Below are 26789 nucleotides of genomic sequence, written 5' to 3'. Positions count from 1 at the left end.
GAGGAGAAAACAGACTGCTACTGTCTATTTCAGACACTTAATACTTAAACCTAAACAATTGCAATAATTTCCCTAATATGTCTCCCCCCTCAGACTTAACTTTTCATAATTTTATTTATTTATTTTTTCCCCCAAAGCCCCAGTAGATAGTTGTATGTCATAGCTGCACATCCTTCTAGTTGCTGCATGTGGGACGCGGCCTCAGCATGGCCGGAGAAGTGGTGAGTCAGTGCGCACCCGGGATCCGAACCCGGGCCGCCAGCAGTGGAGCGCGCACACACAGCCGCTAAGCCACGGGGCCGGCCCAGACTTAACTTTTCAATTCATGCTGTATCCCCAAAAATGTCACACTGGGATTCTTCTTAAAACACTACTTTCATTGTTCTATCACTCTGTTCAAAAATTCTTCTGCCACCCTTTTATCTACTAAATAAAATCAAATCACCTTAGCCTGAAATTCAGGATTCTCTGATTGTGGTCAAACAACAATCACTGTTTTAGCTATTGCTCCTACCACCTCCGAATATCTTAAGTTTTAACTAAACTTGAACACTTGCCATTTCCCAAACAACCTGTATTTCAGTTTCTGTACCTTTGTCAATATCAAGAGTCTTTCATCAAATCACGTCTTTTCATCTTCACTTGCTAAATCTTGACTGTCCTTCTCAATTAATACTGTCCAAAGAACCTTTCCTAGTGTGCTAGGTTATTCTGTTGTTGAGTTGGTCATGCTGGGTCCGTGTTTTCCAGGATTCCCCTCCCTATGTCATCCCATGTTAGAGCTGGCCAAAGGAATTAGTGAGTTTTGAGAGGCAGAAGTGAAGCAGCAGCCGTCACCCTTTGAAGGTCTGTGCAGTCGGAAAAAATAATAGACAAAAGGAGAATTTCCTGGTCAGAGGGGATAGCCAGCTACTTGATGGCAGGTTGATGACTTTGGACTGCTTCCATCAGGAAGGGGCAGTGCTTTGATCTTACTAGAATAGACCTTATACTGGATTTGGATTTGCCATCCCTGACCACAAGACTTCTGTCAAAAGCACCACCCATGGACACAGAATTTACTTATTCACTATCATAGATGTCCACACAACATTGCTTCTGACCAAGAACTGATTTTACAATCAACGAAATATGGCAATGGGCTCATTCTTATGGATTTCACTGGCCATGTAACATGTTCCCCAAAACTTTGAAGCAATTTGCTTTTTAAAACAATGCAATAGCTTTTATTACAGCTCGGTTATGGTACCAGTTGGATGGCAACGTCTTGTAGGATTGAGAAATTGTCCTGCAAAATGTAATATAGCCTCTGAATCAGAAACCAATAAATGGTATCAATTCTTCCATACGTAGGATTCATGGCTCTGAAAAACAATGGCCCTCTCACAGTTATATCTAATTATCTAGTGGTAAATTTTTTACATCCTGTTCTATAACCTTGGGCTTTTCTTGTTGAGTGGTCTTGACTTCCAAGAGAGGACATAGCAAAGGTTCCATTAAATTGGAAGCTAAGACTACTAACTGACCTCGTAGTAGTGATTCAATATTCAAAGAAGGGGGTTACTCTACTAAATGGGATGATTGGTTGGCTTATCAAGGAGAAATCAAGTTGCTACCACACAAGTACAAATGAGAGCAGACAAGAGTATATATAGATTGGAGATGTTCCCCTAGGCACTTCTCAATACTTCCACGTTCTGTGATTAAAGGTAATGCGTAAAAATAATATCATAATACAGGTTGGAGGGCTAATGGCACAGGCACGAAGGTTAAAGGTCAAAGGTCATGGTCAAAGGACCATGACCAGCTGACTGGTCAGAACCAGGGTGAAATAAGTAAGTCACCTACCTCAGTGTAAAATTTAAGGTAGCACCAAAAAATTCAGGAATCCGGATAAACCATATCTTAAATCAATATCTTAAAAAATCAAAATTAATGGAAAAAGTCCATGATGAAAAAAATCAAAATTTTAAATATAGACAGGATTTGACCTTGCTCTTGCATGACTCACCTCACTTGCATCACCCTAATCTCAACTCTGTTGGTTCCTGTCTTATGCTAAATTGTGCTGGGTTGTTCTATTGCCAGCTTGGTTAAGCTGGGAATTATGTTTCCTGACTCCCCTTCCTTCTAAAATTTCAAGTTAGAGTTGGTCAAAGGAAGGACTGGATCAAGATTTGGGAGGCAGAAGTGAAGCGTGGGTCATTATTTCCAGAAGGTCTTTGCTGTCAGATGGACAGACGAGGAAGTACCTGGTGGATCGCAGCTTGTCTCTCTCCTAACTCTGCAAGCAGCTCTTCTTTCGCTCTGCAGTCCCAGGTCTGACACCAGACACTCACCTTCAGACCCACAGAGGCGGAGCTACCCAGAGGCAACCACTTCCTGTAGGCCTCTCAGTGAGCTCCCCTTTCTTAAAATGGGCACAGAGCTTTAGAAGGGCAGAGTAGTGTCCCTTTTTCTGAAACTCTAATTCCACCTTCCAGACCTTTGTTTTCCCAGCAACACCCACAATTGTGTAAGGTCTAATTATTTATAAATTCCCTTATTCCTTTGCGTTGATAGTGGGTCTGCTTCCCTGTCTGAATTCTGACTGATGCATGTGATTTTCTCAGTCAGAAGTGCTACAAGTCCAAAGTTCATTATCTGAAAAACTTGGAGCCAGATGTGTTTTAGAATTCAGATTAGTTTGCCTTTTAGAAAGACAGTATGGTGCATACACTATGTAGTATTTAACAGCTGTAAAGTGGGATCTAGGACAGCACTTCAAATTCAAATACAGTCACATTTCTGCAGTGGGATATAAGTGCAATAAATAAAGACTATAAATAGCCTTACATCATTTCAGGTCAGATTTCACTGCTAAATTAATTATGTAAAAGGTATGATTCTTAGAGATTTTCAGATTTCCAAATGGCAGAAAAGGTGTTATGTACACGTATCTGGCACACAGCAGACCTAGTAGAAATTCAATAAATTTTATTGTTAGGGTCCATCCTCTCATGTCTTATTACATTTTGTAGTACTCATAATTCTTATCCTATAGTGATATATTATTATTGCTTGTTCATATCTTATATCTCCTGCTGAACATCAGGCCTCTTGAATAATGATGATGAGCACTGTAATTTCGAAGAATCTTCCATGATTATTGCTTTACAGAGCTCATGTCTCACGCAAAGCTGCAAAATGCAGCAGTTTAATGTGTGGACATGAAAACAGCCAGTGATTAAATTGTGGGTCTGTCATTTAGCAGTTATGTAACACTGTGTAGATTAATTAACCTCTCCATATGTCAGTTTCCTTATCTGTAAAACTGGGACAATAATACTGTCCTCTAAAGTGTTACTACAAATCATCTTGCTTAAATAAGGCTTACAAAGCATTTAGCATAGTGCTTGCGTATAGTAAGTACTTATAAGTCATAGCTATGATCACTATTTCACTGCATCATAGCCATGATTATGAACTACCCCATCCCCTACTCTCATCTAGTGGAATGCCTACTTTATGGTAAATGCTGAAAACATTCATGTTGCAAGAAAGATTAATTAAATGAATGGAGATATTATTGGGAAGATACTAGTTTATATACCTTCATATTTTAAGAGGAATTCTGATTTGGGGTATGAAGATCTAAGGTAGGGAAATTCATGAATGTTACATGAAAAACTGCCTGTTCTGCTCCTCCTCTGGGTGGGTACTAGTCTCTTGAACGTTCTTAAGGATTAGGAAAACAATCCCAGATTGCACTAATCCAAAGCAAACTCAAATAGACAGCCAAAAGAGTGAGACTCTGCCTTCCCGGTCCACTGTTTCCTCAAGCAGCAGTGTTAACTAATTAATAGAAGGGAGGCTCCCTGAGCTCAGCAGATCTGGTTGCACAGAAATTCCTAGACAAACGTGCTTGAATTTAGTTATACAAAACCCAAATGTCCTCTTTTTTTGTTTCCTCTCCCTTTGAGTAATCTGCAACAGAGGCTATTCCACGTCAAAATTCAGCCGTTATGTCTCTCACCTTTTGCTGTCATAGTCAAGGTAATATAGGGAGTGTTTTGGTGGCTTTGACTATCTTGTTTAGTGTCTAATAATGCTTTCTTGGTGATAACATTAATGCTAATTTTTCTTTTCCCAAAGGTGTGCAAACCATATTGGCTTCTGAGATCACAATTATTATAAGAACCTGATGTTACCTTTCATTATATCTTATAGGCACCAGTGGGATTTCAACTGGTCTATTTTTCACTATCTTTATATTTTTCATTGTTGTTGCAAATATACTATTCTTATAATTTTTAAGTTACTTGTTTATAAAATATAATTTGAAATATAATTTGCACTGTTATATTTTATTGTCAGTTTTACTTATAACCAATCATTTTCCTCCCCGACATATCTACTGGACTTCAAGTCTGTCAGTGGAAAGATCAACATTTGGGATTGAGAGACATGACTGTAAATTATGTACCTGTTACTACTTGGCTAGTATTTCCTGATTTAACCACATTGAAAGAAAAAAAAACCCAGTATTTCTTGGAAACTGTCTATCAAATTACTATGCAAGAACTCATGCTTAATAGTTTTCCCTATTCAGATTTTAATGTTTCCACTGGAAAGTTGATTATTCTTCAGTTTCTTCTTTCTAATGTCAGAGGAGTAACCTCATGTATGCAGAGTTGCACACATCTTTGCATAGGCATTTCTACATCTAGACGTTCCATTCGTGTAGCGCTGGCTTGGTACATTTTGAGAGCTGAATTCGACAAGGAGTTCAGCGACTCATTTTTTCTTTTTTTCAATGTCCCCTAGACACTATCCTGTGGAAATTGTTTAAAAGTGGGTTTGATTTTAGTTAATTGTTTCATGTGTGCTAACAATTTATGTGAAATAATATCTGGCTAAATATCTCAAGTGAGCCATATATTTAACGTCCAGAAATTACTAATAGGTTGCTTGGTCACAAATATTGGAAAGTTCAAGGGTTTTAGTCACTATGTAATATATATTTATCTCTATGCATATATACAAAATTAAACCATATTGTGAGGTACGATATAGAAAATAAAAACACAGACAATAGTCAATTTTCAAATACATAGTTCTGAGTTTCACCAGTAAATAAAGTAGAAATGCTCTCTTCATTTAATTTTACAAAATTTACACTTCCATTTACTTTGAGACAAGACATGTCCTAGAAAGAAGAACTCTTGGCAATTGAGTTGGAGACTGAATTCCTCAATTACCTCTAACTTGTTAGGAACATTATTTAATATATGAAGGTTAGTTTCCTGAATTGTAATATATATCCATATGTATATCTCCTAGCTAGCTAGCTAGCTAGCTATCTAGGTCAGGCAAAATGCTTCTTTAGATCTCTTATATCTTATTTGTTCAACAAGTATTACCGAGTACCTTCAGTGAGATGAGTGTGGTTTGTGGATAAATCAATAAACGAGGCAAAGATTTCATGGTCTCTGTACTCAGGGAATTTATTGTCTAATACTGGTGTAACAAATACGTTGCATTGACTGCAAGTTTCTACTCCAAGTGCTATATTTAGAAGGCTTCTAAAACAGAGTCCAAAGTAAGGAAGAAAAATTCTGTGAATTAGCAATGCCAGCCAGAAATGAACATAGAAATGGGAGTGGCAGCAGGCATAACTCATACTTGCTGTTACCCATCTAATCTCTCAGATTCTACGACCCCACCACACATTTCTAAAGACTAGCCACCAAATTCTCTATAATACTGGATTGGGAGAAATAGGAGAACAAACATATTGCAAAAGCAAGGCTTTTCTTCTTTTAATAATGCGTAAATTCACCAGCTATTGATAAACATATGTTAGCATTTACCTATTCATTCTGTTGGAGAAAACTGGATAACTCTTAAGTGTTTTGCCCTCCAGGCTTACATTAAAAGTTAATTATCACCACGTGAGACAGGCCTCCAGAGGCCATGAACAGCCTTGAACTAGTATCAGCAAAATGCGCATCTCACATTAGCCCCTGAATTGCTTACCTCTCACAATAGAATGCTTTCTCCTTGAGTGAATGCTCACAAATTAAAAACCACAACACTTTCTGTCTGAGTAGTAAGTTGAAGAAGGACAACTTCTAGCTGAAGAATAATAAAATTAGAGCCCTGGGTTACATAGTTTTGGACAAGGGCACGAGAAGAGAGATTGGGCAACAGATATAAATGTGGGGCTGTAATTAGCTACACCTGATAATCCAAAATTTATTCTGTGTGTGTGTCTGTCTGTCTCTCTGTCTCTCTCTTGTAAATGTGCTTCTTCATCTTGGTTCCCTGCAGAAACTTGCCATGGGCATTTGGGAGTAATATGGTCTAATAATAGCCACAGTAACACAGATAGTTTAAGCAGAATACAATAAAGTATGTTTTAACAGGCCCTGGATCACCTTTGCCCCTAAATCCCTCTTTGACTGGCTTGCAAAAGATCCTTGATTTTTTCCATCAAACGTTAATTTCTCAATCCATTAACTAGAAGCAGGCTGTGCATGGACCAATGATACTTATATTTTAAGACCAATCCTAGTCTATACATCTGAGGTCAAAAATCGAATTAACTTTAAAACAGAAAAGACCAGTCAAAGTTGGATTTCTTTGGAGACCAACAAAACCACAACCTCCCATACTGTTATTTTACTTATATGTTGGTCTTAATGATTTATTAGTTATTTAGATTTCAGGTTATTTTTTCACATGTTTAGTTTTCTTTTTTCCCAATTTGACTGTAAATCCCTTGAGGGCAGGAACTTTTTCTTTACAATTCTATGTTAGTGCTCAGTGCAGTACCTTACATTTGGGCTATTGCAGAGAATACGAGTGTCCTGTAATCTCTGGAATCTCATTCATTAGTCTTGTATGGATTGTGCAGTTACTCTCCCCAGAGTCTAGGTTTTCCCACACTATCTGCTTATTGAAATGTCTTGAGATATGTGTCCTCTTTGTATGGGCCAATGGTTATAATCTCTTTAAAAATAAAACTACTAAAATGCATTTATAAAAAGTTACCTGTTTTGAACTAAAAGAGATGTCTACCTGGCTTGAAAATATTAGTAACAGTCTTTAGTTAGTGAAGAAAGTTTTCAGACTGAAGTTCATGCTCTAATACAAAGCAGCCTGAATTTATATGCTCATGCACCAATGAAGTGGAATAATACGGTGTGTCCTAATAATTTAGGAGAATGAAACCTAATTACCATCACTTCCACCCTATAAAAATATGTAATTTCCATATGTCTATTTTCATTCACAGCTCCTTTGAATTTACTTAAACTTTTGTTAGCATGTAATATTTAACAAATGCATTTGTTCAATGGTAATTATTAAGGCTATACAAACATTCTACGAATGATTCAGTATTTTTCGTCTTAAATTTTATGTGAATTGGGGCCAGGGATCATACCTATTTAACTCACTAAGTTCATTATCAAGTGCACAGAGAGTCTTGATAAATGCTTTTGATGAAGAAGATGCTACATCACCCAGAATGAGGGAAGGGGTCCATTAAGGCATTTCAAAGGGAGACATTAAATAATTATGGTGGAGAAAGATGGTAATGATGCTACATGTGCAAAGGAATAAAATGAAATGTGAGGAAACAAAGAGGATAAGAAAGTAACTCACACAAGGAATTGAATTGGACCAGTAAAACATCTGAAAATCTACTACTTGCATCAATGTCAAGAAATCCAAAGTGAATAGGTGATCTGAGCGTGCTGCTGACATCCGTCTTCACACCCTCTTGGTCTGTAAAATACTTCTTTAGCTTCCTTGAACAAAGACACCACGGTGGGCTACACAAGGTGTAGCAAAGGAAAGGAAAGCTGTTCCATCTCCTCTGCATGCATTAGTCATTTTCTTCCTCTGAGTCTGTGTCTTAATTGCCTTGCCTGTCTTATTAGATTGAAAACACACTGGGTTGGGATCATTGCTACTAAGGTGTGCAGCACTGAGGTTGGCAGGTGATCAGCACTCAATAAATGTCTATTGCTACCATAAACCAATGTATATATCTCAGAAATAGGCATAATAATGGACCTGACAGATTAATGCCCAGGGCTATTTTTGTACAGCAGCATGGGCTAGCCAAATCAAAATCAGTCATCTCAGACTCAATTCTCAGTTTTGCATGTAATTCTCAGCCTTTCACATTTTTGTCCTGTGATAGACAGGAAGAAATGAGTCAACTTTCAACATAACTGAATTAAAAAGCATTCTCCCCCCTTTCCCCCCACCTTTTTGGGTCTGTTTCTCAAATGCTGTTGACCCATTATTTAGGTGGCATTGCTTTTTTATTATTGATAGGGTGGTTTCAAATGCTGCTGCAAATGTTTTATATAGGATTTATACTCAACACTTCAAGTCCTCTTCTTTATGGGGGATTTTCTCTAGGAGAAAGAAACTACTTAAAGAAACTGTCTAATTCATAATCTGATTCCTCTGAGGTGACTACAGAAGAGTTCTTATCAGTTTTCCTCTTTGGATAACAGAATTAACATGTGGAGAAATTGAGTGACTTAAGCAAGATCCCCCAGAGAAACAGGAGTGAGCCCTGAGCAGAATTCCCTTGAAATAAGCGCTCTTCTCAGAAAGCAGGATTCTTTCTGGGGGTCATTGAAGCTTTTTGCAGTCATAATAAAATACAAAATCTTCAAATTCCATTTTTTCCTTTTATGAATGTCAACTTGGTCTACCTGTGAGATAAGATTTTTTCCCCATCTTTACAAAGCTCCACAGTAGCTATAATCTGCTATTAGTGTCCCTTTTTTAGTTGGATATTTTTATATTTCTTGGTCAATGTGTAAAAAGTCACCCAAATTAGATCACCCAAATACATAATATGATCAAGAAATTGTCTGAAAATTGTAATAAATTCTTCAATCACCCTGAATTCTTTCTGTGACAGAAGGATTATAAATTAAAAAGAAAAATCAATTAAATAATCTGTTTTCAGATCTAGTTTTTGAAGATGAGTACAAGGACTAAGACTGAGTTGGCCATATGACCAACCAGAGTTAATGAGAGGAAATTGAGTACTGAGAGTATGGACTGAATGCGAAATTTGATCCTATACCAACATAAAAGGAAGAGTCTAGGGTTCACATTTACTCTACATAAATCAAGAGCGATAAAAGAAGGATACATAATTTAAGGACAAAAATGCCTTTGTCTCTATCTTTCAGACATTTCAAGTTCCCAGAATGTTGCCAGCAAATATATGCAGTCATGTAGAACTGTTCAATAGATGCTTGGAACTCTTGGGTAAAACGGTAAAGGCAAGGAGAATATTTTCATGTAAATATTACTTTACAAAATATATTTACATGAAAGTAAATAAATAAAATTTTGTTGTTGAGATGCATGAGTTCTTTGTATATTTTGGAGATTAAGCCCTTATCAGATGTGTGGTTTAACCCTATTAAAAAATGGGCAAAAGACCTGAACAGATATTTCTCCAAAGAAGATATACAGATGGCCAACAGGCACGTGAAAAGATGTTCAAAATCATTAACTATCAGGGAAATGCAAATCAAAACTACAATGAGATATCACCTCACGCCGGTCAGAATGGTTATAATTAACAAGACAGGCAACAACATGTGTTGGAGAGGACGTGGAGAGAAGGGAACTCTCATACACTGCTGGTGGGAGTGCAAACTGGTGCAGCCACTATGGAAAACAGTATGGAGATTCCTCAAAAAATCAAGGATACAACTACCGTATGATCCAGCTATTCCGCTGCTGGGTATTTATCCAAAGAACTTGAAAACACCAATGCATAAAGATACATGCATCCCTGTGTTCATTGCAGCGTTATTCACAATAGCCAAGACTTGGAAGCAACCTAAGTGCCCATCAAGGGATGAATGGATAAAGAAGATGTGGTATATATACACAATGGAATACCACTCAGCCATAAGAAACGATGAAATTCAGCCATTTGTGACAACATGGATGGACATTGAGGGTATTATGCAAAGTGAAATAAGTCAGAGGGAGAAGGTCAAATACCGTATGATTTCCTTCATTAAGTAGTAGATAACAACAACAATAAACAAACACATAAAGACAAAATAAATAAATAAATAAAATTTTGATTAATCAATTAATTTTTTTCGAAAATATTTTTGAGTGCTTGCAGCATATCAGGAAGTTAACTAGGAATTATGTATTTTTTCTTACTTCTTCAAGCCTTCCTTCTTTTAAAATAGATTTATGGATACACCATATTTTTTTTTTGAAATAGAGATGGATAATAATCAAAGTCTATAGAGGAAATGAGACAGCCATAGAGAAAGTGAGAAAAAAAAAACTTGTCCAAAAAGATTCTGAAGTTTATGAGCATGGGTGACTGGGGGAATGGTGGTACGATTAACAGAAATAACCAAGTCCCAAATCAGGAGGATGAATAACTTGTGAAGGTGCACTTAACAACTTTAATTTTGACTATGGTGTGAATATGAGACTATCCCAGAACATTCAGACAGGGATTACCTGTCATTTATTGTATAGAATAGTACCAAATTTGAAGGAAAAATTCATCCTAAATGTCTAAATTCAATCATCATCTGCCAAAATATGTTAGCTTAATTCAATATTTGTTACTTTTGTTTTGTCTATCTAACTAACTATAGTAGATTAAAAAGTAGAAGTCAAAGTGTTCAATACATCTGGAGGAAGGAAAGAGAAATTTTTCCTTCTGGATGAAAAATTGCAAGTGCCTCTCTACAATGTATTTAATTAGCTTACATTCTACTCTGTTCTCAGATCTAGAGTAGTTTTCTCCCAAGACAGCTTAAAGCAGGAGGAATATGAGAAGAATTAGAGAAATATGTTTTCTGAAATTATATTTATTTTGTAATATTTCTGAAGTTGGTAAAATCCACAGAAGGTCTTATATTGAAGTCTTGGAAGCCCTAAGTTCATAAAAGAATGATTAAATCCTTGTTATTTGGCTGCTAAAAGCAGTAGTAAACATAAGAAAAACCAAACCAAACCAAAGAACCCACCAAAGTATTTAGAGCATGGTGCCCCCATAATTTCAGCATCTTCTTCCACTGGCTCTGACTAATTTCCCATCATGAATGTCCTGTTTATACTCTTCCTAGTCCTTATCCAGGCATCTCTGGACCTAAAGAATCATGGGTGAGTTGTCATGACTAAGAGGTTATGAGACACATGGATACTTAATGAGAAGTTGCCCATAAATTTTGTTTGTCTTTTGTTCATTCAGATTTTTCATTTGTCCAATTTGATTAGAGAGGCATCCACCTACCCATAAGGCTCTCTCTCTACAGAGGCTTCATAGACTTTCCAAGATGCAAAATCTTAACCTAACAGCATCTTTACATGAAAGGGTACCGCAAGGAGTTCACGAGTTGTGGCATGGAATCAGAAAGACTTGAGTTCTCATCCAAATCATTTCACTTATTAATTATGTGGCCTGGACAAATCACTTAGCCCTTTATAAGCTTCAATGTCCTCCTATATAAAATCAAGATAACAAAGGTACCATGACATTTGTTATGGGTATTAAATGAGATATGTAGAAACCACTTAGTTCTGTGGTTGCACAGAATAAAGAGTCAATAAATGTAATAACAGGATATAATCATTGTTATAACTAACCTCCACTTGTGTAGGCAAAATATAAAGGCAGATTGGAAAATTGGCGTAAAAGAAGACAGCTAAAAGAAGAGAAGTAAAGGATGAGAAATACAATGATTCTTTTAGTAGTAAGTCAGAGTTTCTACATGAAGTCACTCCTCGGTGTCGCCACTCTTTTCCCTTTTCCTGATCAGGTCTTGATTCTGTCAATAGCTGAACTGCCTACCCCTTTTTTGCCTGTGACCTTCAATAGGTTGCTTTAGGGACACTTTTTATTTTTGAAATTATGTAAATTAATCCAATGTTGTTTCAGCTCTGGAATTTTAATTTGTATGTGTTGTTCTCTTTGTAATCTTCCTAAAATTCAGTTCTGAGAAGATTTTCTGCTATTCAATAACCTGAGCAGACTCTTTGTGGTCTAAATTGAGTTTAAAAAATGCTCTACTCTCCTTTTTTTGGCCTCTTCGCCCTCCACTGCTCCCACATATTCTACAGACCAGGCATACTATTACACCATGAGGTTTTTACCTTAGGTCTTTACACACGTTGTTTCTTGATCAATCTGGTAATTTCTTGGGTTTTCAAGCATTTTACTTTTCTGCTAAAGTCTTATCTAATCCAATAAAATGAAATAAATTGTTGCTCCTCAATTCATATCACCACTAGCCTTTTACAGAGCCCTATTATTGCATTAATCATATCATATTGCAATTATTTGTTAGCATACTTATTTACTAAGCTACGACTTACCTGAAGAACCTTAGTTGTAGGGTCAAGAAGAGAGAATGTTAAACGAAAAATGCCCACAAATTCAATAGATATCTATTTGCCATTAATTGGCTTTCAATAAACATTTGATGAATTAATTATATATCCTCAAATGCTTTGACAGCTCCTTGGTATTACCATTATAACAGATTCCCTGTAATAATCTCAGATTAGTTGCTTAATAATCATTTGATAAATGTTTGGAGTGACTTTTGAATTTTTTAAAAGGATTTTCCATTTTAAACTTAATTTTTCCAGAAGTATAGACCTTTATTTGTGGAGCCAGGAAAGTCTAATGGACAAAATAATAATAGCTAACAGAGATTGAACATTTATCATGTTCCAATAACTTTGTCAAGGTTTGTATTATTAGTTCTCAAAACAAACCTACAAGGTGGTTGCCATTTTCGTTCCCATTAAATAGTGGAGCACATAGATTTTAACTTGCTCAAAGTCACAGTTAGTAATTGATGGAGCTAAGGTCTAAACTTAGAAAATCTGTCAATAAAGACTGTACCCTTACCCACTATGTTATACCACCACTAAGGCAAACCCATCCTTTAGTGACCTGAATAAGGAGAGCTCTCAACAGCTTTGTAGCCAGTCACCATTAGCACTACACTTTTATCTTCCCTCATACAACCAAGAAATTTCTCCCCATATTTTATAGATTATCATCTCCCACATTCTTAAATATGTTTATCCTAGAAATGAGGCTCCTAGAATCTAAGTTAAATGTTTTGCATATGCAAATTGTGAAATATTCTATCAGCATTCTTTAAATTATTTGCTTCAATTTTTGCTGTCTTTAAAAATTAGCACAGAAATGATGTTTATATTCATTGCCACCAGCTAAAAGCGTTGGACTCCTACAGTGCAGCTTGAGGGATTTTGTACGTTATCTTTTCTCCATTAATATTTAAGCTTACACTAAGGCAGACAAAACTGAATACATAACAAATAACCGTCAAGGTTACTCTTTATGGGTCAAACATAATGACAATCTCAATTATTAAAATTCACTGCAACTGAAGGCAATGATTTTTTACTGTGAATACTTTGCAAGTTCTTCCTCAAACTTGCTGGTTTTCCAGTTTTAATAAACTAAACTTGGGATAGTATCCAGCAACTGGGTAGAGCTGGTTTTTACCTTTTCTTTTTCTTAAAAGATCTATAATAGACTATATTAATAGCAAATAGCCTCTAGGTTGATATATGCTCATTTATGTGTCAAAATGAATTAGAAGCAACAAGTCCTGGGATTCAAGGAGTGTGGTCAGGATCTCTAACCGCGTGGGGGAAGACCGAGGATGCTGGGGACCACTGGAGCCTAATCTATGTTTAACTAAAGTGATACCTATTCCTGGGTATGTCCCAAATACCCCAACATCCTTTAAATGCCCCAGAGTGGATGATCCTGTCTCTGAAACCTGCTGGAATTCCCTAATATGTGAAATAGACTCTACCTTCTCTTCATCTACCCCCAACCACATTCCTTTCTTATTTTCATATTCTTGTTCTTTCTTGTTTCTACTAACTCCTGTGGGCTCTCTGTCATTCTCTGATTTATTTGAGCCAGATATATCCTCTTTCCCGAAGGCAAAGGCAGGTTAACATTGTCTTCAAGAGTCCGTACTCCCACACAAGCCTCTCTGCCCCTTGTCAATGAATCCTATTCCTATTACAACCATGGGTCTCAACTCTGAACACTGAGGCCCTTTCTCAAACTCCTCAATCTCAGAGCCTTTATTTCTTCATGTCGAACTTTATCCTTCAATGCCCTACCCCACAGCCAGTCCCCGTTCAGCCTGCAAAAATAATGACATGTATTAAGGATGGAAAAGATTGACATCCAAATCAATGATTAGGATACAGGGTCACCTTAACATAGGATTTTTCCTTAGAATAACCATATGCCACCTGTTGAAGTTCCTGAGGGACCTATACAGAGAAGAAAAGGCTAGAAAACCGAACACTTGGGCTGTGATCTTGAAGCAGTCCTCTGGTAAGCCAGCCCGTTCATGTGGAACATTCTCTCTACCTGGATCAGAAATAGGCCTAAAATCTGGAACATGGCAGACAGGGTTGAATTTTCTTCTTTTTACTTAAGCTCACATTTAAATTTCAAAATTACCTCAGTGATGGTGTGTCAAGGGCTAGTCAATGGAAGAAGCAAAGGCAAGAGAGGAGACTCAATGGAGAGGAGCATGATTCTTGTTGCCTGTGCTTGGATTTCTTGGCATTTCAGGAGGAACAATACACCACCATTTCTCAGGAAAAGTATCCTGAGAGACAGGATGAGAGGTGATTTTCTCTTTCTCTCTCTGTTTCAAAGGTATATCACTTAATTCTCACAACAAACTTATAATGTAGCTACCATTATCATTCACATTGAAAAGTTGAGGCACATGGATTTTAACTTGTCTTATAATGAGAGAAAGAGAGAGAGAGGGAGATCCTTCTTACATTGGTGTGTGGAGGTGGTTGTTAAGGAGACACAAGCACCATGAAAGACAAACTCCCTACCTCACAAGCTTATCTTCGGCGAGTTTGGTGGATGTGTAATATTCATGCTGTCTGTGGGTAATCAGTGAGTGTTGGGTGTTCTTAGAGTGCCAAGGAAAATCTTTTGAAGGAGTTGCCCCGGCTCAGACAGGTGGCCCCTGGAGGACCAGGAAGGAGGAAGTGGAGTGGTCTTCTTACCCTCTGCATTCAGGGATGTTGCAAAAACGATGTAGCAAGAACATATTATTAGGATGTTATAAATGAGAGATCCCACCACTTACTAGTGCAACTTGATGGTTTCTTGAGCTTTTTATTTCAGTTTGAAATGGCTGCACCTGGGGCTGTGTAGTGTTTCATTTCACCTACATTTCTCTTAGTTTCTGCGTAGAAATGCTAGAAGCATGTGTGGTGGATGGAACTCATCTAATATCAGAATATGAGACAGATGGAAGATGAGATTCAAAAAAAGAAAAGAAAAAAACCACATCCATGTTCTCAGGTCTCTACAGATTGAGCAAGTGCTGAAGCTGGTGCTCACAGCTCCAACATGAGCTTTGGTAAGAATACCTTTTGTTTGGGATACTCTAAATTATAAGGGAAACATGACAGCTTTTGGGTTTGCATCAATCCTAAGAGCTTCCTGTGATCTAATCTTCTTAAACTCTGTTTTTCACAAACCTAAAAACAATATAAAATGATGATGATGAAGCTCTGTGTGTCTATCTATCTGTCTGTCTGTCTACCTGTTTATTTACTTAGAAAAAGCAAATGCTAAATAACCTCCTGTGTGCAGGGTATTTACTGCTTTAGGGCACAATCTGTTGCAGAACAGTTAAAACTGTTGCTAAGGCATCTATTGTCATAATATATGCCTCAGCAGCCCTGTGTTCTGTCTTGCTCTGCATCTGTGAGTACAGTGATTTATTGGTAGTACTAATCTTCTTTGAAGTCGTAGTGCTGCTAAGTCAAACACGTTTGAAGAGGGGAAAAAGAGTTTCATTATCTGTTGTTTGTTTCCACGGAATTTCCCATGACTGCTTGAGAAAACATTTTATTTTGAAAGAGGATACATACGTCTGTAGTTGAATAAGAAATAAGGAGCAAGATTAATCTTTAGGATTCTATTATTCACATGGGATTTGCCCTGCTACTTTCATCTTCTCAGGGAAATAGTATTCTAGGAGATTGCATCATCATCACCATCATTGTCATCATCATCATCATCATCATTACTTACTGAACAGTCATTATGTGCAGAGCATTGAAGAAAAAAGAGGGAAATGTGAAAACAGAGACCCTAAATACATACACAACCTGACTCCTCCCTTCAAAGATGGAAGTTCTAGGAAGAGAATGCCTACCCTCTTTCCACCTTCTTTTTCTGTCCTCCCAGAGAATATTAGTAAAACTAGGAGAGCTTGACACTGATTGGACTGCAATAACCAGTGGGTGGGACCATTGCATTGAAACTCAGATATTGCAACGGTCAGTTGGAGGAAGGTTAGTGTCTTCCAGGAAGCTACTGGGCAAAGGATACTTGGGGTTTGTACCCTCAATTGTCACCCAGATTGATCTTTTTGAGGCATACATCATATTCCTCATCCCAGGACACACACACACACACACACATTTAATTTTCTTTTTCTTTGTGCTACACTTCTTCACTGTACCGAATGCTGCCTTCACCTCCCTGTTCACATTAAGGTAAAAGTGAGTGATATCAGCTCCTGGAGGTAATTATTCTTAGTTAGATATAAACGGTCAAATAAATACAGTTCTAAATTGAGGACATTTGTCATCCGGTGGGAAAAGGTTTGGTTTATGCGAAGAAAGTCAGCAGAGATAAGACCGGGTTTATAAAGGGTAGTATCATTATTAACATTGTGAATTCTGAAGATAGACTGACCTGAATTTAAATTCAGCCTCATCACTTACTTGCTGTGCTAACATTGGGCAAATTTCTCAATCTTTCTAAGAGCCAGTCTCTGTTAAAATAGAGATAAAAATAGTTGATTCATTCTCAGGGCTGCAGTGCAGATTAGATAACATGATGCATATGAAATGCAAACCACAGTGCCTGGCACACAGCTATTACCTTTTGTTATTTATATGAAATAGGTGATAGCATGCCTGTGTATAAAGATAGTAATGAATGATTCCACTAATTGAATCTGCAGACTCCATTGATTTCTTTGAGTTCTTTTCACTAAAATGAAATATTTCTTTCCTTTCCTTCTGGTTTAGTCTTGGGTACTGGACAATGAACACAAAAGGAAGCAAAAAAATAAATGTATACAGAAATTAAAATGAGAGATCATCTACAAATAAGCTACTTGAATGTATAATTAAAATACCAATTATCATAAATGCACGATAATTTTATCCTTATTAAATAACATATCACATCAAACCTTGTCAGGTCAAAATTCAAGAAACTGAAAAAAATTAAATTGTTGGATTTTAATAATCTGGTTTTTAAAATCCAAGACTACGTATCATATAGTCATATATGCAGAATAACAGTTTTGATTAAACTCAATATAGTTTTTCAAAATATTGAAGCATTGGAACTTTCTGCAAACTCCGTAGACTTTACAGTATCTGGAATCATGGTTTTAGGAATTTTTGAGCCGAGTGAATGTGCCTGACTGCTTAGAGCCTAAGTTTCCTCATCTACCACTTTCATAAGATTGATTTTAGGATTATGAACATATTCATAAGGTGCTAGGTAGAGGGAAATGCTCAATACCTGGTGGATGTTGTGACTGTAACTGGGCACTTCCTATGTGCAAGATGCAGCTTCTTCAAAGTCCCCACACTTGGCAACAATCTGCTCAGCAACACTTTCCTCCTTGAAAGCACCTCTTTAATTTTTTCTTTACTGTTAAGATAGACTAGAGTAAATGAAAGTTCGAGTGTGTTTTCACTTGCGTAGAAAACAACCAACAAACCAAAGCAAGCAACACACTCAGCAGTACCCTAAATGATAGGGAGCAGCATTTGCCTGCCTATCTTGTCTCTGTTAACATTTGAAGGGCAAGCAGTTAATTCTCTACAACCTGTAAATGCTTCATTTGAGGTCTTTGCACCTCTGGATGAACAATGAATGTTAATTAATGATGACAATGACAGTAGCATTCCATGTTTTTACCTTTTCGCGCTTTACCCATCTCTAAGCCTTTTCCTCCTGAAATGCGTTCCCTATTATTTTATCTGTTATTTTACTCCTGGAGACTTGTGCTTTGTTAAAATACAGCAGATATCTTCTTGTGTGTTACCATAGCAAATTGCATAAGAATTTACAACATAAATTATTCATTACAGCCAATTTAGTATAATTATTAATTCCAGCATATATTGGTGCCTGATTACATCTCAGTGTTCATTGCTGGATTTTGACCATGTTCTGCTGAAAATAATGATCTGTCACAGCTAATCAGGATCTAACAAGTCCCACTAAAAGGTGAAAACGTTTAATTAATATCGGTCTAATGAAACAATGATTGATCCAATTGTTACAATCTGTCAGATTCTTCCTAAAGTAATCCCAAATCTAACTGGTAATGAATTTAAGAGCTAGCCATGGTGTACAAGCAATCAACAAGCTTTCCAGTTCAAGGACAAATTGGGATGTACTCTTCCCTCGGTATCTTTCTGCAAAAGTAAATCAGCTCTACTTTTCACTGGAAAGCTTTGCTCCCAACATCACTTTTGGTATTTCAAGCTTTCATGCCTTATGCTCCTGCTGAGCCCTTTTCTTGCATTAAAGATGCATCCTGTATTGTATGTGAATGTTCCAAGCTGCACTGCCTCCCACGCGGATCTCATTTTAACTCTAAGTTGAGCTGAGTAAAGTTTGCAGTTGCATTTCCCAGTGGGATTAACTGTGCAGAATATGGCTGGCTACTCAGCTCAAAAGCACTTTGGCTTCAAAATCTTGTAGCCTAAATATCCATGGAGCATCACTGAATAGATATGACCCTAATTTTCACTTGACTTTTGAGAGTCTCTTGAAATGTAGAACAGAAATTGGTCCTATGGGCAATAAGATCAGTTATATTACATTAATTTATTTTATATGTTTGGAACAATTTGTTTTTTGTTTTTATGTTGAGTGCTCTCAAGATCAAGAATAAGACGATATGAATTAATTATTTTTAAATATACAGAATAAATTTAGTGGCTTTTTTTTAATCATATAGGAGGAAAGAAATTAAAATGATAAAGTTTCTCTTACTGAGGGCCAATGACGTGCTAGGCACTATGTATATATTTGCTTTCATATTCACAATGGCATTTTAAAGGAGATAATATATTCCTTATTTTCAGAGTGACAGAGCTGAAGCTGGAGGTCCTCATCTAGTAAATTGATGAGTAGGGTTGTAAAGTCAGGTCTGCCTGATCTACTATCTACTTCAGCACAGTTTATTGGAGCATGTCTCTAAACCAGAGACATAAGGCAGGGGCTGTTTGAACAGCTAAACTGATTAGCTTTTTGATCCTTTCCTTGTTAGACCCTGGCTAAATCTTAACACATCATTTTTGAAACACAAATGTGGAAGAGAGAACTGAAGGGAAAGAGACAGAACTTACATACTTGCTACCAATTCAATATCAAGTTTTGATTGAATTGACTGTATTTGGCTCTGTTTCAAGGGACATAAACTCAGATATCAGACCCATGTACTGTAGAAATGAGTCATATTACAAAACTATACATCCATCACATTTCAACTCTCACACCTCCCTACTGATGCCCTGTGTGTTTTCCCCAGAAAACATTCGGAAATCACTTCTAAGGCTATTTTTTGTTTGAATTTTGTTGTAAGTACCTTCCCAGAGCTAGCTAGGACTGGGTCTTTCAGAAACTGTCAGTTGGTCTGCCTTGAAGGCTCAGGGGTAGCGGGTACCTCAATAACAGTTTGAGGGGCCACATTAGCAAACCATTGACGGACGACTGCTATCATCTTTGCCCTGCAGTTCAGTGCACACAGGTTGAAGGTGTTCTGTACCAACGAGAATTCATTACACCCTAGAGTTCTTCAGTTCACCCGAGAGTCCTCAACACCACAAATGTAACTTACGTGTAAGAGGAGCGGCTATGGCTGTGTTTATCTATAACCATTCTATTTTCTCTGGGACTTCATTATGCTTAGTTTCATATCATGCAATTTTAGAGGTCTTTGCTGCAACTACTCAGTATAATCCTTTAGCATTGCTAAAGTTTGTTACAGTTTTCTCTTATTTTCACAAGATTATTGGGTCGCTATAAAGCTGAGAGAAAAACTCCCAAGAGAAAGAACGTGAAAGATAGCTAGTGTGGGAACAAAGACTAGAAGAGCCAGACAGAATAAGGAAAGAGAAGCCATCAGAGTAGACAGTCAAAACTGCAAAAAGACAGCTAGCCCCACTAACTTGTTTCTTTATAAACATATGTTTTTGTCAATATTTTCACCAAAGAGCCAAGTAAACTGCTTGATTATTTACTTACTAGTCAATCAATTCCATAATTCCTATCCTTACCCTCTGGGGGTAGACAATCAGACAATACAGAACATTTTTAATTATCCCTCTTTTAATTTATTTAACTTTGATTTGTTAGACAGTTTCAGGAAATGTCCATTTGGGGGGTTTATACCTATAGATGCATGAGAGGAGGAAAATATTTATTCCTAATCTAGGCATATGTCAATTCTTTTGAGAGTCCATTAAACACTAGAAACAGGAACATAATTTAAGATTACTTGATGTAACATGATTGTCACATTTCTACACCTTGAAAATGCTATTCATTTTAAGAAGCATTTTGACAAAATATTAACGTGTTTTTCTCTTTTGCATTTTCGCACATGGCACATTTATAGTCAGGTCAAGACAGCTTTCTGCCTCAGGAGTAAGATTCAGAATGTTACAGCAGGAATGGAAAGAGAAAGATTTAGTCTTCATTTTCTGACGTTCAGTGTAAGATTTGGTATAAAATCTCCTTTAGCACATCAAGAACCAGATTGGATTCTAGATAACAGATTTTCTCTCATGGCACATGAGGCAGAATTTAGGGAAAAAGACAGGAAGTAATTGAAAGAAGTTCAACCCTCACACACAGAGGATTGAGAGATCAAGGGAAGGGGCAGAAGAAGACATTAGATGGTCCAACGTGTGGCTGATTTTGACCTAGAATGAGAAGATGTATTATGAAACACAGACATGAAGAGCTCTAGTCTTTTCTCAGTTTTGGGACTCTGAAAGAAGCTAACTGTGCATAGTATTCCAACACCCACAGTAGACAGTCCAACTTAGTTAAGAGCATGGAATTGCATTAACAAAAATGGAGAGTTCAAGTTTGAAATTCCAAGGTCTCTGCCAATTCTTATGTGGGTAGCACTTGCTATGAGGAAAGCTATGGTGAAGGTAAGACAATGCCAAAGGGGAGGCTAGGATAAGCTATTTTAGGACAGAAGACAAGATGGAATACAAGGTTGAAATCTTTAGCACTGGCAAATGGCAATGCCTAGAGAGACACCAGACTGTGAATGCTATTATCTGCAAACAATGGCAGCCCACACTGAAATCTGCCCAGAAATGGGAGCAGTCATCCCTCAAAGGTCACCAGCTGTGCACATGAGGTAACCACCTCCTTTCCTCCACGAGGTCATGTCATCTCTTCTTCCTATACCCAGACCTCATTGTGGAGAGGACCCAAGGAAAATAAGGCGAAAATAAGACACTGCATCTGAAAAAAATCTCAAAAGTCTGAATGATGCCTCAACATTGTTGTTTAATGAGAAATTATTTAATAATCATAAATTATTGTATCAGACTTTCAAGAAATAAGATATGATAAAAGGTCAATAGAAGCAAATTTCAAACAAATTCCAAACTTTTGTATTGTGGGGAAATTTGTAAACTTGTATGAGAAAAAGAATGATTTAGGTCATAGCAACAATGCATATCTTGATGTGTGTAATTCTATCAGACCTTTTTCTACAAACAAATTTAATAGAGTAAGTGGGTAAAAATTGGTGTAAGAGAAAGAACAAGAGGCCACTGAGCAAAGCAGTCCACACTTTCTGTTCTCAGCCCCCTTGGGGATGCTCTATCCTTACTCCCAGTTTCTATTATACTTAATGCTATTTTAGTAAGATAATAACAAAATTATGATAGTTAGTACTAATAATAATTTGTAATCACAAATGATAAAGGAAGTATTTTATTAGGAAAGCCTAACATCAGATCTTAATAGTGATTAGTTGAAAAGCTTCTGATAATCACATCTGTGCTTTTTACCAATCAGAGAAATGAGGGAAACAAAGGCTCAAACTGCTGAAAAGTAGTGACATTACAAATATTGAACCAACCAGACAGACACAGGCTGTAAACCACCAGTACGGGCATACAGGAGCACAGTACCAAATGCAGCTCTTTTTATAAGACTTCTGTCTGAAAACTCAAATTGCATTTGTTTCCCAGAAAACAAATCAGGATAAAGGACGTGAAAATAGTGCATCTAGGTAGGCACTTCATTAGATTTTTTGTTGTTAGTGCCACTGAGTAGATTCCGACTCTTAGTGACCCTGTGCACAGCAGAGTGGAACTCTGCCTGATCTTTGTGCGCCATCCTCTCACCATCTGGTACTGTATCAAGCAAGGCTTCGCTGCTATTCGTAGCGTTTTCATGGCCAATTTTTTCACAAGTTGGTGGCCAGGTCCTTTTTCCTAGTCTGCCTTAGTCTGCAAGCTACGCTGAAACCTGTCCACCACGGGTGACCCTGCTGGTATTTGAAATCACGGTGGCACAGTTTTCAGCATCATAACTACACACAACTACCACAGTATGACAACTGACGCATGAGTGGTGTGGTTCCCTGACCGGGACACGAAGCTGGGCCACGGTGGTGAGAGCGCCGAATCTTAACCACTAGACCACCGGGGCTAGCTCCAATAGACTTTTAAAGGTGCTCTAATATTGGTTGATATCACATTAACAACACAAAATAGTTTAAAGTGGGCATTGTTTTCGTGACTGTAGCATTAAAATTTTTTTCTAAGTATATTTAAAAAAGTTATCCACAATTCTGTCTTTCAAAGACGATGACCAATATTAAGATTTGTATCTTGCACTTTTTTCCTAAACGGATATTTTTACATTTCCTTTGGTTTTATATTCAAGGCACTTTTACTGATGACTACACATTAAAGAAGAAATATGTTGATAGATCTTTTTTGTTTGTTTTACAAACTCATGAAAATTATCAAAATTGTGACCAAAGTGCTGCCTTACTGGGACCAGATAGACACTCTGAGAAAATTATTGTCACAAAAATCATTTTGTGAATTAAGTAAGGGTGCTTGCACATATGTGCATCTGTATATTTGTAGTGTGTGTATGTGAAGAGGCTGGGCTCATTGGAATCTAGAAGCTTGAAGAAGTGGCTCTGCAGAGCTGAATCTCAGACCTCTAAGGAGGGTGTGCTACCCCCACTCCCCGCTTGAAGGATACAATAAGGCTTACTCTGGGAGGCTGGAAGAAACTGCCACTGCTGGAGGGGAGACCTGTTGCTGGGGCAATGCGGACAGTAACAGCAGCCAAAATAGAAAAGAATAATCTCTTCTTCCTCCTCTAGCCTTGCAGTCTCCGTTTAGTGCCCCTTATTAGAAGACCTTAACAGAAAGCCAGCTGGCAAATCTGAAAAGAAGTTTACGGAATCCCAGCCCTAGTGCCATGCAGCAGAGCACAGAAAGGAAAGTTTTGAGCTGAGGGATAGAAAAATAATATATATATTTGTGCCATGCAGAGCCTACTTTCCCTGGGTCACAAGTCAGAGAGCTGTGCCATTGATGAACAACTGAATCCTTTATAGACAGGTCATCTTTGCCTCATTTTGGAAAAGAAGCATCCGTACTCACAGTTCCCTCTCTAGTGCTAGGTGAGTTTGGCATCTCATTTTCCTACCTCTTTTTAGGTTTTCTAATTTTTCCTCTCCAGCCTCCCTAGAGTTTTGGAGTCTACGTTTAGACAACTATTTATTACACCCATATATATTCCAAATGCTCTGCTAGGAGCCAAGGACCCAACTAATGGGTTTTCTAGGTCTTTTCCAAAATACTTGGTGTATATCTTATTTTAGAATATTATTTATGCGTAAAAGACATTCTTAAAAACTCTTTCCAAAAGAAACACTATTCAATCATTTCCTTTAACATTTTAACGATACTTTTTCATTGTCTTCCAGATTTCCTTATGTCTATCGAGAAGTCAGCTGTCAGTCTTGTTGTTGCTCCTTGGAGGATAAGGTATCTTTACTCTGGCTGCTTTGAACATTTTATTTACTTTTCAGCTGTTTGTGATGTGCTTAGGTCTGATATTCTTTGAATTTATTCTTTTAGGTGTTGGTGGAGCTTCCTAAATTTGGAAATAGACTTTTTGTATCAATATTGTAAAATACTTGGCCATTGCTTATTCAAATACTGTTTCTCGGGCGTAGTGGTTAAATGCATGCGCTCTGCTGCTGGCGGCCTGAGTTCGGATCCTGGGCGCGCACCGACGCACTGTTTGTCAGGCCATGCAGAGGCGGGGTCTCATATAAAGTGGAGGAAGATGGGCACGGATGTTAGCCTGGGGCCAGTCTTCCTCAGCAAAAAAAGAGGAGGATTGGCAGGGATGTTAGCTCAGGGCTGATCTTCCTCACACACACACACAAAATATATTGTTTCTCTTCTCTCCCTATTAAACATATTAAACACATGTTATATTGTTTGTAGGTATCCTGTATGTCTATTATATTCTGTCGTGTTTTTCTCTTTTTTTTCTGTTGCTTTTCAGTATAGAGATTTTCTATTGATCAGTCTTTCAGTTTGCTAATTCTGTTGTGTCCAATATGCTGTTATAGATTTTCATTTCAGATCAGATATTATATTTTTAGTTCTAGTATGCCCATTTGATTCTTTTTATAGATTACAATTCTAATTGAAGTTTTATAACTTTCATCTATTTTTTTCCACAATTTTCTCTATCTTCATGAGCAAATTAATCATTTTCTTAAAGTTCCTTGTCTGCTAATTCCAATAACTACATCAATTTGTGTATCTGTTTTTATTGTCTATTGTTATCTTTTTTATCTGCCGTATAGTCCTGTCTTTCTGTATGCCTAAAGATCTTATTGAACTCAAACATTGTGTTTAAAAAGTTCTGGATAATGTTATCTTCCATCAGAGAAGGTTTTCCCTTTCTTTTGCTAGGCAGTTAGAATGGGAGCCTGGTTACCTTTATCCAACTGGGGATCAGCCTGAATGGAGCCTGAGTTGTAGGTTGGTAAGATTTAACCACTGGTTCATTTATGTTCCTGGTTGTAGTCATCAAGGGCTCTCAATAGAGATCTTCTAGGAATTTCCCCCTGCTTTCAAAAGACTTTTAACTTAGTTCTTATACACACACACACACACACACACACACACATATATATAACATATATAAACATATATATTATACCATGCACAGTTTTGCAATTTGGCAGATGTCTTATTAGGTAGACCAAATTAGTGATCAAGGCCCCTCAAGTATACCATTTTGTTACTCCAGAGCTGTGCAATTCTGAAATATATAGCTGGAAGTTTGCTCTTTATGGGTATATCAGGCATTTTATTAGGTTCTAATCATCTTAGTTTCTGATAGCACTAAACATTGAAGGAGCTATGGATTTCAAAGAGTAAGCAATATCTCTGTGCTTAAATCTGTGAACTCAGGAATGCTTCTTAGAGCAAGAAGAAAAGGGAAACTGAAGCTGGGCCTTGAATGATGGGTGTAACATTTAATATGAGAAGATAGGGCCATAAGTCTAGAAGTCACCTCCCATGCACAATCTAGGAGATGAATTTATAGAAGACTACAGCACAGATTTTTGACAAAGCTTTCATGGCTCACAAGCCTGTGGGATGTGGTCTTGTGTGACATCTATGTGTTGCAAGTCAAATATAGAGCAAAGTGGCACTGTGCCTTTTACTATTTTACTGTTACATTTAATGGGCATAAATCCAAACATTTTATATATATATATAAATATTTATGATCAACAAGTTATTTGAATGTTTGAACCTTCCAAACCACATAAGGAGTAGCTGGTGTTAGAGTTCTGACAACTTTGTTCTATTTGTGGAGTTTGGCATTGGCCCTTGTGAATAGGATTAGGCTTTTATTGCAGATGTTTGCACAAGTTTGGGTAAAGTCTAAACATTTTAAAGAAAACAGGCATTTGGTTAAAAGATTTATTTTAAAAAAACTTTTTTAATATTTCTTCTGAAGAAAAATCAATTTACCATTCTTTGCTCAGCCATACCCAAAGAGTTGCTGCCTGTGCCCATTTATTTGGTAAATAAATAGAGGCCATCTATCTATCTATCTACCTATCTATCTATCTATCTATCATCTATCTATCTATCTAGCCATCATCATCTATCTATCTATCTATCTATATCATCTACTAACAGCATAACCATCATCTTCTTACTTATGTCTAATATTTATGTACGTTTATGTTTTTGGTTATTAGTCATATTGGAGGATTATAAAAGTTATTAGTGTATCCTAGGAGGGTAGTATGTTGAGGAGATAGAATGTAAAGAAAAAAAGTGTATCCTTGCTATTAGAGGAGACATTCCAACTGCTACATTACTACTATTTAATATATAAATTGGTAGGATGAAGCTTGTTGCTAGAAAGAGAAGGAAATATAGTCATAATTCAATAGCATTTACAATGAAGTTTCAAATAACTGTCATAAGTTTCCTTCAAATGCTAATAAATAAGTTAGTAATTCTTTTCTCATATCTAGGGACTGTGCTCTATGACACACAGTAAATGCTCTGTAAAAGAAAGTTCACATACCTTT

General features: G+C 37.1%; 1 long non-coding RNA gene across 5 annotated transcripts in view; it reads left to right on the top strand.

Annotated features, from left to right (window-relative positions):
- LOC147915724 (uncharacterized) overlaps positions 1–26789 on the top strand; it is a 301160-nt gene that overhangs the window by 137894 nt on the left and 136477 nt on the right. For 2 of the 5 annotated variants that reach the window (XR_015554144.1, XR_015554146.1), the window contains exons 1-2: positions 23704–23831; positions 24138–24198. The exons of 1 other annotated variant lie outside the window; for it this stretch is intronic. This is a non-coding gene — a long non-coding RNA (uncharacterized LOC147915724). Of the gene's footprint in view, positions 1–23703; positions 23832–24137; positions 24199–24291; positions 24690–26789 lie in introns of those variants that run through there. 2 more of the 5 variants (XR_015554145.1, XR_015554142.1) reach the window with 2 other exon arrangements.

This window comes from Ceratotherium simum, chromosome 13, assembly GCF_057802395.1.
Source record: "Ceratotherium simum simum isolate JZ-2026a chromosome 13, ASM5780239v1, whole genome shotgun sequence".
In the NCBI taxonomy this organism is placed as follows: Eukaryota; Metazoa; Chordata; class Mammalia; order Perissodactyla; family Rhinocerotidae; genus Ceratotherium; species Ceratotherium simum.
This window is presented reverse-complemented; position numbering and strand designations above follow the sequence as displayed.